The following is a 9,652-nucleotide window of genomic DNA, read 5'->3' as shown; positions in this document are numbered from 1 at the left end:
TTCCTGCCTTTCTAGGATTTTGAGATGCAGCATTAGATTATTCATTTAGGATTTTTCTGCTTGATTTTTTTTTTATTATGGTCACTTAATGTTGTGCATATTCATCTTAGGACCACATTCATAGTTTCCCAGAGATTTTAGTATGTTGAATTGCTTTCTCGTTTGATTCTCAGAATTTTTTATTTTCTATTATCACTTCTTCTATGATCCATTCCTCATTTAAAAGCATATTTTTCAATCTTCATGTGTTTATGTGAGTTCAATAAATTTTCTGTTTATTTCTAATTTCAATCCATTATGATCTGATAAGATGCATAGGATAATACTGATTTTTTCTACATTTGCTAAAACTTTCTTTGTGTTCTAAAATATGGTCTGTATAAGAAAAGACTACATGATCTTCTGAGAAGAATGTGAATTCAGCTGTCAGTGTAATATTTTATAGATATCTTTTCAGTCCATTTGATTTATAGTATCATTTAGGTCAGAAATGTCTTTAATGATTTTATGCTTATGTCACATATCTCCTTTTGAGAGGAATGTTTTGAAATCACCAAGTTTTGCCATAAGTGACTATCATTATGTCTTCTTGTTGGATTGCTCCCTTTAACAGTAAGCAACAGTCTTACTTTTGAATTCAAATTAATTCTTTCTTGAAATCTGCTTTGTCAGATGTGAGAATAACAACTCCTGCTTGTTTTAGGATTTCATTTGAATGTCATCTCTTTTGTCATACTTTTATTTTCAGTCTGTGGATATCTTTTTATAAGATGAGTCTCTTGCAAAGAATGTATAGTTGGGTCTTGTTTTTTAATCCAGTTCACGTCTTTTAATTGGAGACTTCAGGCCATTTGCAATCAGAGTTATTATGAAGAGATTCTTCTATTTCTAGTCACTTGGGCATTTTTCATATATTTTATTTCTTCTTAGTTTTCACTTGCTTAATTGCTCTTCTATAGGGTTTTATTCATTTAAGATTTCTGGGGTGTGTTTTTGAGTTCTCTGTGTGATAAATATTTTCTGTAGTGCAGGTATAATGGTCATGAATTGTTTTAGTTCATCATACCATGGAAATATTTATGTCTTCTTTTATTCTGAATGATAACTTTTCTGGAAATAGCTTGGATTATCTCTTCCAAAGCCTCTTAGCTTTCAGAGTGTGAGATGACAAGTCTGAAGTGAATCTTTTTGGTCCACCTCTAAATGTGACCTAATACTTTCCTCTTTCAGCTTGTAATATTCTATCCTTATTCTAACTGTCAGGCATTTTGATCATGATCTTGACGTCTTGGGAAGGTTCTTTTTTGATCTTACTCATTTGGGGTTCTATGTAATTTCTCTATATAGAAGCCCCCTTGGACCTAAGGTTGCATTTCACTGAAAAGTTTTTTTCTTAATGTCATGACATTAACCTGCATTTCTATGCCCTATTTTATTGTGATGACTTTTAAGTTTGTTCTCTTAATGTCCCAAATTTCTTGTATGTTCTGATCAAGTTTTTTTTTTTTTCATTCCCTTATTGTATGAGTGTTCCAGCTCTAATACTCAGTCTAGAAGCCCTGACGTTCTCTTTTTTGCATAGTCTACTTTGTTAAAATTTTTATTTAACATCTTGTGTCTATCATGTCCAAGAGTTCTGATTGGTTTCATTTTTTCAGAATCTCTATCTCTTTATTGAAATTGCCTTTTACTTCCTGTAATCGCTTTCTTAACCAATTCTATAATTCATTTCTTAGCTCTTCTCTCATCTCACTAATCGTTTTAAATAACTGATGTTTAAAATCTTTCTCTGAAATTTCATCCCTTCCACGTCCATGTGTTCTTTTGTTGGGGGATTGTAACTTTGGGTGGGAGAATTGTTTGCCCTTTCTTTCGTGTTTTCAGAGGTTGTGGGCTTGTGCATCTCTTGGGATGGATTCTCTTCCCCTTGGGCGAGCGCTTCCTTTGGCGTGTGGTTCTCTCTTCTGTAATAAATAAGTCATGTTGATGTCTCTTAGCTTCAACATGTGGGCTCAGCGTCATCTGAGGGTTAGTTTCAACTGCCAGGGCCTCTCAGTTTGCCTCCGCAGAGCTGCTGATTTGGTTCACTGCTGCAGAGTCACTGCAACACTTCAGACTTTTCTGGGTCATTGTTTTGGACTATTTCTCTGATTTTTCTGTAAGAGTACATGTCCAAGAGTAGGACCTGATGTCCTCCTGTAGTCATTCCTGCTTAGAGCCGGGTCATTGGTTTGGGTTTTTTCTCTCCTATTATATGTGTTAGAGTATGGTGGAAGCTTGAGCAGGGTTAATTTGTGTGGGAACAAAGGTGTGCTGTCACTTTTCTGAGTTGTGGTTAGTTCAGCTGCAGAGTCTTCACCCTGCAAACTCATAGGGCACAAGTTACACTCAAGACCCTGTTAGAAAAAAGGGAGAGAATCAAGAGCAGCAATAGTACCAATAAATATTCAGCATGGGAATAAATGTGCAGTGCCTCCTATGGCATGTGTTAGAAATATCAAGGTCCCACAAAAAATCAAACATGTGCTTGAAAGTGGATGGGCAAGGCAAACCTTTGCTCCTGCCAGAAGGGCTGGCTACCAGAACCTGACCAGCAAGTGCACTTGAGGGGTTCAGTAAGCCTGCTTATATCCCTAGTGCAGTGCTTCCCTTCACTCTGATTGGAGGAGCTCGGGTTACAATCTGTGCAATTGGCTAATTTTAAAATTGGAGTGGGCAAAGTGAAAGGCTATAAATAAAATGGCTACAATAGGATCTAATTAAGGCTATATTCTGAAAATGCAACACCAGACCTCCTATTTCTCACACATATACAACATTAATTATCACAAAAAGAATAATGGTGGGGTCAGCATTTAACAACAGCAACTACAATAAACAGCCGAGAACTAGATCTGGCATTAAATACACAAGCAGGGGTCAGTTATGCCCTCCCCAGTACCAAGAACAACGGCAGCATGAAAGGCCAGAGCAGTAATGATATAAACTAAATTGTTCTTAAAGACAGTAGAATTACAGTTCATTAAGAGCAAAATGAAAAGGGATGGAAGGCAAAAGTTTTAAATATTCAAAAGGTGAACATTAAAGACAAGAGAGGTATATAAAGACAGAGGAGTGAAAAACAGCTAAAAGAAAAAAACATAACTAGTGAGAGGGACACCAGGTGAACTTGGCTACCAGAGTGGAAGACAGGAAAGAGTCAGAAACACAAGAGTCAAAACAAACAAAAAAGTTACACCAAACTAAACACTGTAAAACCCTACCCCTTGACAATTTAAGCAAGGCAAACTCACTAATGGTTGAGGAAAAAGAAAAAAAGAAAGGAAGGAAGAAAGTGACAAAAATGAAAAAAAAAAAAAAAAAAGAAAAAAAAGAATATGTGTGTAACCATGAGTCAATCACCAGAACTGGAAAATATAGAAACACACACACACTCACACCTGATGAAAAAAGAAAAAAATAAAAATTAAAAATGGAGGGATTGTCTCCACTGAGGTGGTCCCAACTGTTGACAGAAAGGTCTGTCCTTCTCTCCATTTATTCTTTTATTTTAAATTTTTTTAATGTGTTCCAATTAGTTATATATGACAGTAGAATGCATTTATGCACTTTGATATATCATACATAAATGGAATACAATTTCTCATTTTCCTGATTGTACATGTTACAGAATCACATCGGTCATGCAGTCACATATGTACATAAGGTAATAAGCTCTAGGTTTCATTCTACTACCCTTCCTATTCCCCTATCCCTTCCCCCTCCCTTCACTCCCCTCTACCTAATCTAAAGTAACTCTATTCTTCCCTAGCACCTCCCCCCCCTCTTATTGTGAATTAGCATCACATATCAGAGAGAGCATTTGTGCTTTTGGTTGTTTGGGGTTGGCTTATTTCACTTAGCATGATATTCTCCAACTCCATTCTTTGTTCTTGAGCAGTGTGCTCCTTTGGGAGAGCAAGGGCTGGAGGTTTTCAAACCTGTCTTCCTTGAGTTGCTCACTCAGTTACCAGTTGGAGGGGCCTGGAAACAAAGCTATTTGTAATAGCTCTCGGCTCCCCTTGTCACCAATTTAAGTTAGTACAGAATGGGATGTAGTGACAATTACAGTTCATCTGTGCAAACTAGGAAGTTGCACTCCCAGGGCAGGGCTGTGGCAGAGTTCTAACTCTGAAGTCAGACTCCTGGGGTTTACTTCTGACTGCTCTTGTGGATTTGTCATGAGATATCTGCTCTAGAGTGAATAGTTGCAGCCACCCTTCTTGCTGGGCAGATGCCAAACTCTGCCTTTAGGGCAATGTGATTAACTCTCCACTGGTCTCTCACAGTCCACTGCCCACAAATGTGAACTTACCAGGATCCAATTCCAAGAGCAAATGTGCCTGCTTGTCAGTTTCAAGGTTCTCTGTGGCTTATCCCACAAGACACCAAACCAAAATGGAAGGTGAGCTTCACTTCAGTCTCTACTTCTGGCCTGAGTCCAACCTGTGCTCGATGCCTTCTGTGGCAACCTCAGTGGAGCACTGAGAGGTGGACTCTAGATCTCACAGCAGGAATAGTTGGCCAACACTAGATAAGGACCCCCAGGCTCCCACAGCAAAAAGCCACTGCGTGTTCCCTTCAAGATGGCATTCCACAACAGCTCTCATCTCTCTAGCTGAGAAGCATGGAGCACCCTCCTGCACCAGCTGGCCGCAATGCCTCTTTGTCACTCAGTTTCAGACTGCCCCTGTGCCTATGGGTTTCCTGTGCCAAAAGTTCTCAGAAGAGTCTGACTCTCTCAGAAGAGTCTGGGTGGCCCCTCTCCTCTGCAGTGAATTAGAGCAGTGGCATTATAGGCTAGATTCTTGAGGCATCCTTTCCTGTTCTCTGTTCAAAAATGCTTGAATTTCTGTGTCTCTATGATTCTGATATTGAATTTTGGTGCACTCCTCTGTCACCCTGTAGGAAGCAGTATTCCTGCTGCTTGAATCCTGAGCCAAGGAATAGCGGGAAATGGCACACCTCCTCTACTCTACCATCTTTGTCTCCAACCTTACTTTTATTTTTATATACTATTTTTTAAAACACAACATATTCATACATGGATGTATAACAATGGAAAAATAAACATGAAAATAGATACACTACACTTTAGAGTGATAGTTTATTAGTGGTAAGAAAATGGTGATTTTTATCCCCTTCAAGACAAAGCAATTCTGATGATGTCCAGCTCCTCATCCCATGAATTCCTTATGTCCCTACATATTTACCGACTCTGCACTCACTTTGATTTCCCTTCCTACTCCAAGCCAGTCTTTTCATTGCTCCTAACAGCCTGTCCAAACACAATGCCTGCAGGGCCACTTTGCTCCTGAATTATTGCTTCTTTGTTATAACTTTGACTTCATCTATGGACTTGGCTAATCCCCTGCTAGCCAGAGAGGAGAAAACAATGTTCTTGGAATGAATTATTATTTTTTGCTTAACTTGCAAAGCATACTAGTAGATATACTTCTCAGAGGCTTATTTTCCTTGTCCCTGTATGGGTACTTTATTCCCCAGTTTATACTACAATAAAGAATAGTATATCCAAATGAATAGTGGCTGACAAGTGATTGGAGCCTGATCAATGTTAGCTCCTTTCCCTGACATGGAAAAAGGGAAGCAGAATAAAGATTAGAACTAATGTCAACCTCCAGATCTTAAGAGCTAAGGAAAATGTACTGGTGAAAACAAGAGGAAAACTACATTTGAGATTTTTCTTCCACAACTCTTTGTTATATGCTCAATGGCAAGGAACTTAAAAATAGTGGTTTTTTTTTTTTTTCTCCTCTCTAAACTCATGTCTATCCAGTGGAGTTTCTATCTTTTTGGACAACATTAGGATGAATTCATACCTATGTCGAATATATTTAGCGATTTTGCTTTTGCTTTTATAATCAGGGGAAAGTACCACTCTTCAAGCCACAAGCTGCTTTATACACAACTGGTGCAGGCAGAGAAAGAAATTAAATTCAAAGGCATTTCTTGTTACATGAGAATCAAAACATTCATGACAAATCACTAGCTGACTGAGAGGGGAATTCTGCCTACACCAAATTTTTGCTAAATAAAATATAAGTTCATTTAGATTAATTAGCTTTTAAGTGTTCTTAGCACAAAAAGAATAGTGATGTGAGGTAATGTGTATGTTAATTATTTCAATTTAACCATTGCACAATGTATACATATTTTGAAAACATCATGCTATACACAATAAATATATATGATTTAATTTTTAATTCAATAAAATAAAATGCTTTGAAGAGAAATTCATTTACTACCATCAAATCATGAATGAGTTCTTAGGTCAGGACTGACCCAAACATCTCACAGCCACTCCCACCAGCATCCTACTTTGTAACTACGGAGATATTCATGGGTGTTTTAATCCCACAATGGGAAGTTGGGAATGGACCCCTCCTTCCTTTCCAGAGACCTGGACTCGGCCCCATTAAGCACCATGGCCATCGTGACAGCCCACTGCTGTGCTGTCCCTACTCATACCTGGCTCACATTCAGACAGGAGTTGAGGTGAAGCGAGGCCAGGACAGGGGTCTAGTCCTCCTTGAATCACAGCTAGTGAAGGATACTAGCACTGTCCTTTGACTCCTGTCAGGAACTGCGGCCCCCAGCATCCCTTGTCCCCTCCTGACATCCCTGAAGCTCATTCAGTGTCTGAGAAGTTTTTAGTGTTTCTCAACTGAGACACAGTTTCAGTTTAAATAATATGATTCTCACTATTTAAAGACAGACATAACATTATGGTTATTCTCTTTCACTGGTCCAGAATGAGGGAGAGAGGTGAGGCAGCTGGCTTACAGACACAATGGCGATTAAGGCTGGAGGCAGGATGAGAGGAAGCCCGCTTCCTCTAAAGCTCCTACTTTATCAATTCAAAGAGTTTGACAGTTTCCGAAGCTTTTAGGATTTCATTACATTCATGTGCTTCTGATTTTTATCATTCAGTGCCATGACACAACTTGTCCTTACAACATTTAATATTTCCTGTAACAGCTGTTTTCTTTCTTTCTTATCCTTTGTTCATGTCTAAAGCCCAACTTTAGAGTTCAGATACTTTAAGTTTTAACTCTCCAAGATTTATCAACTTTATTTCCTCGCTCCAGCCAATTCTACTCTCACATCATTTTGTAGACAACTGTATACTAGAATGAACAGTATAGATGCAATTGTCAAAATAAGTTGGTTTTTCTTTTTTTTTGGAAGGGAGACATGCTCTTTATAGAATTGTGTTATGTTTCTACTACTGTAGCAGAACATTTCAGATTCAGGAAGATTAAAAAACATATTTTGATGATCGTACTTTTGACGACATTTCCTACTGTTCTACAGACTTTGCATTACTGTTTCTATTCCTTTTTAAAATAAAAATTAATCCTGACTTGAGTGAAGAGCATGAAAATCATCAATAATATTGCTCTTGGTGCATGTCACACCATAATGAGGCTCTGAACCATTGGTAGTTTTGCCTGTACATGTCCTTCCATAGTAAAGGTATTAAAAACTTAAGTTATTTATGTATATCAAATTAAATTATGTTCATATAGAATTATAATGTATACAAAATGAAAGTATTCAGTCATAAAAAAATGAACTCCTACAATGGTAGCAACATGGATGAAACTGAAAACACAAATACTGTACATGCTCACTGTCAAGGAAATTAAAACATCTGATCTTGTAGAAGTTGAGAGTAGAATAGTGTTTACTAAAGGCAAGGAAGATGTGGAGAAGGTAATAGAGGAGGTTGGATAAGGAGTACCAAACTATGTAGGAAGAACAAGTTCTAATGTTCTATAGCCCAGGAGGGTGAATGTAGTTGACAATTTATTACATATTTTATAAATAATTAGAAGAAAACAGTTTAAATATTCCCAAGAATAACAAAAAAATAACAATGTTTACAGAGGTGTACATTCTAAGTACCCTGATTTGATTATTGTATATGCTCTACATGTATTGAATTATCACACTGTACCCCATGAATACCCACTATTATAAGCCAATTAAAATTGTGATGCATACAGGATAATTGACCATTCCAATTTTAATCAGTCAAGGAGAACAGAGCTTTATAGACCATCACCTCAATACTCTTGCCTGAACGCACTGACCACAGGGATTATTTGTGATCTGCTTTCAGCATTTGACCCCAGAGCTTCTTCATAACCTTTTTCACTTCCTCATTTCTGAAGGTGTAGATCAAAGGGTTTAACATAGGTGACACTAGGGTACAAAACACTGGGGAGGGAGCTTTGTCACTGGGGAGGGAGACCACAGGTCTGAGGTACAGGTATGAGCAAGGAACGAAGAACAGGATAACGACCGTGACGTGAGAGGCACAGGTAGAGAGGGCTTTGCGGCGCCCTTCAGAGCTGTGAGTCCTCAGGGAGCACAGGATGACCACATAGGAAGCCACCAGCATGGAGAAGATGATCAAACACAGTGACCCACTGTTGGCAGCAATCAGGGGCCCCAAAGTGTGGGTGTCCATGCAGGCCAGCTCCAGGAGAGGAATTAAATCACACATGAAGTGGTCGAAGACATTGGGGCCACAGAATGGTAACTGGGCCATAAACAAAATCTATATGGCCCCATGAATAAACCCCAAGACCCCAGCCGCCCCCACCAGGAAAACACACACCTGCGGCCTCATGATGGTCATGTAGTGCAAGGGCTTACAGATGGCCACGTAGCGGTCACAGGCCATGGCCATTAGCAAGATGATCTCAGCTGCAGCAAAAAAATGTTCAGCGAAGAGCTGAGTCATGCAGCCACTGAAGGATATGGCGTTCCTTTCAGAGATCAAGTCAAAGATCATTTTGGGTGCTATGGAGGAAGAGTAGAAACTGTCTATAATGGACAAACAGGACAGAAAGAAGTACATGGGAGAGCCCAGGGCTGGGCTGATGAAGATGGTGACAGAGATGAGAGTATTATCTGCCAGTGTGATCACATAGGTCACCAAAAACACAGTAAACAAGAGTTTCTGCAGGTCTGGATTTTGGGTGAGACCCAGAAGGATGAATTCTGTTACATTGCTCATCTTTCCTCCCAATTTAGTTTGTATTTTGGGTACATGGTTCATCTAAAAAAAAAAAAAAAAACACACAATATTTCTGAGTGATGATATTTCAGATTCCATGTTAAAGTACTCCATTGTCTCCTGGTCTCTGAAATGGATGGAGTCAGGCCTTATTTACCTCAGCTCTTTTGCAGGGAGTTGTAAAGAACACTATAATAAAATAGTGATGATATCTTACAGGTGCCACAAGAAATCAAGTTGTTGTTTTGAATGTTGATTTATGTTTGACTTCTGAACATCTTTTCTTTCTCTAAAAAATCTCGAAGGATGACTTTCCTTCATTCCTGAGAGGAGAACAAATATCATCAATAACAATTATTTTGAAGTTGTAATTCTTTATCTTCATGGACATCTATGGACATATGAACACTATATTTTATTAAAGTAAATTATATTGTATGAAACAGTGCCACGTCTCTCTGAATCCAAACCAGCTGTTTTCTGACCTGTGGTCCTCTCCATCATATGAATGCACATGTGCATAGGATAAAGCTGTAGGTAGATTTTTTTTCCCTGAATGCCAAG

General features: G+C 38.6%; 1 pseudogene across 1 annotated transcript; it reads right to left on the bottom strand.

Annotated features, from left to right (window-relative positions):
- Nucleotides 1–8,164: 8,164 nt before the first annotated feature.
- LOC306639122 (olfactory receptor 4C45-like) lies at nt 8,165–9,088 on the bottom strand (annotated as a pseudogene). The gene has a single exon. The product of its transcript is annotated as an olfactory receptor 4C45-like (transcript).
- Nucleotides 9,089–9,652: the final 564 nt, after the last annotated feature.

Source organism: Sciurus vulgaris (genome assembly GCF_902686455.1).
Source record: "Sciurus vulgaris genome assembly, chromosome: 11".
Lineage (NCBI taxonomy): Eukaryota > Metazoa > Chordata > Mammalia > Rodentia > Sciuridae > Sciurus > Sciurus vulgaris.
The sequence above is the reverse complement of the archived record's forward strand: the minus strand, read 5'-3'. Positions and strand labels throughout refer to the sequence as shown.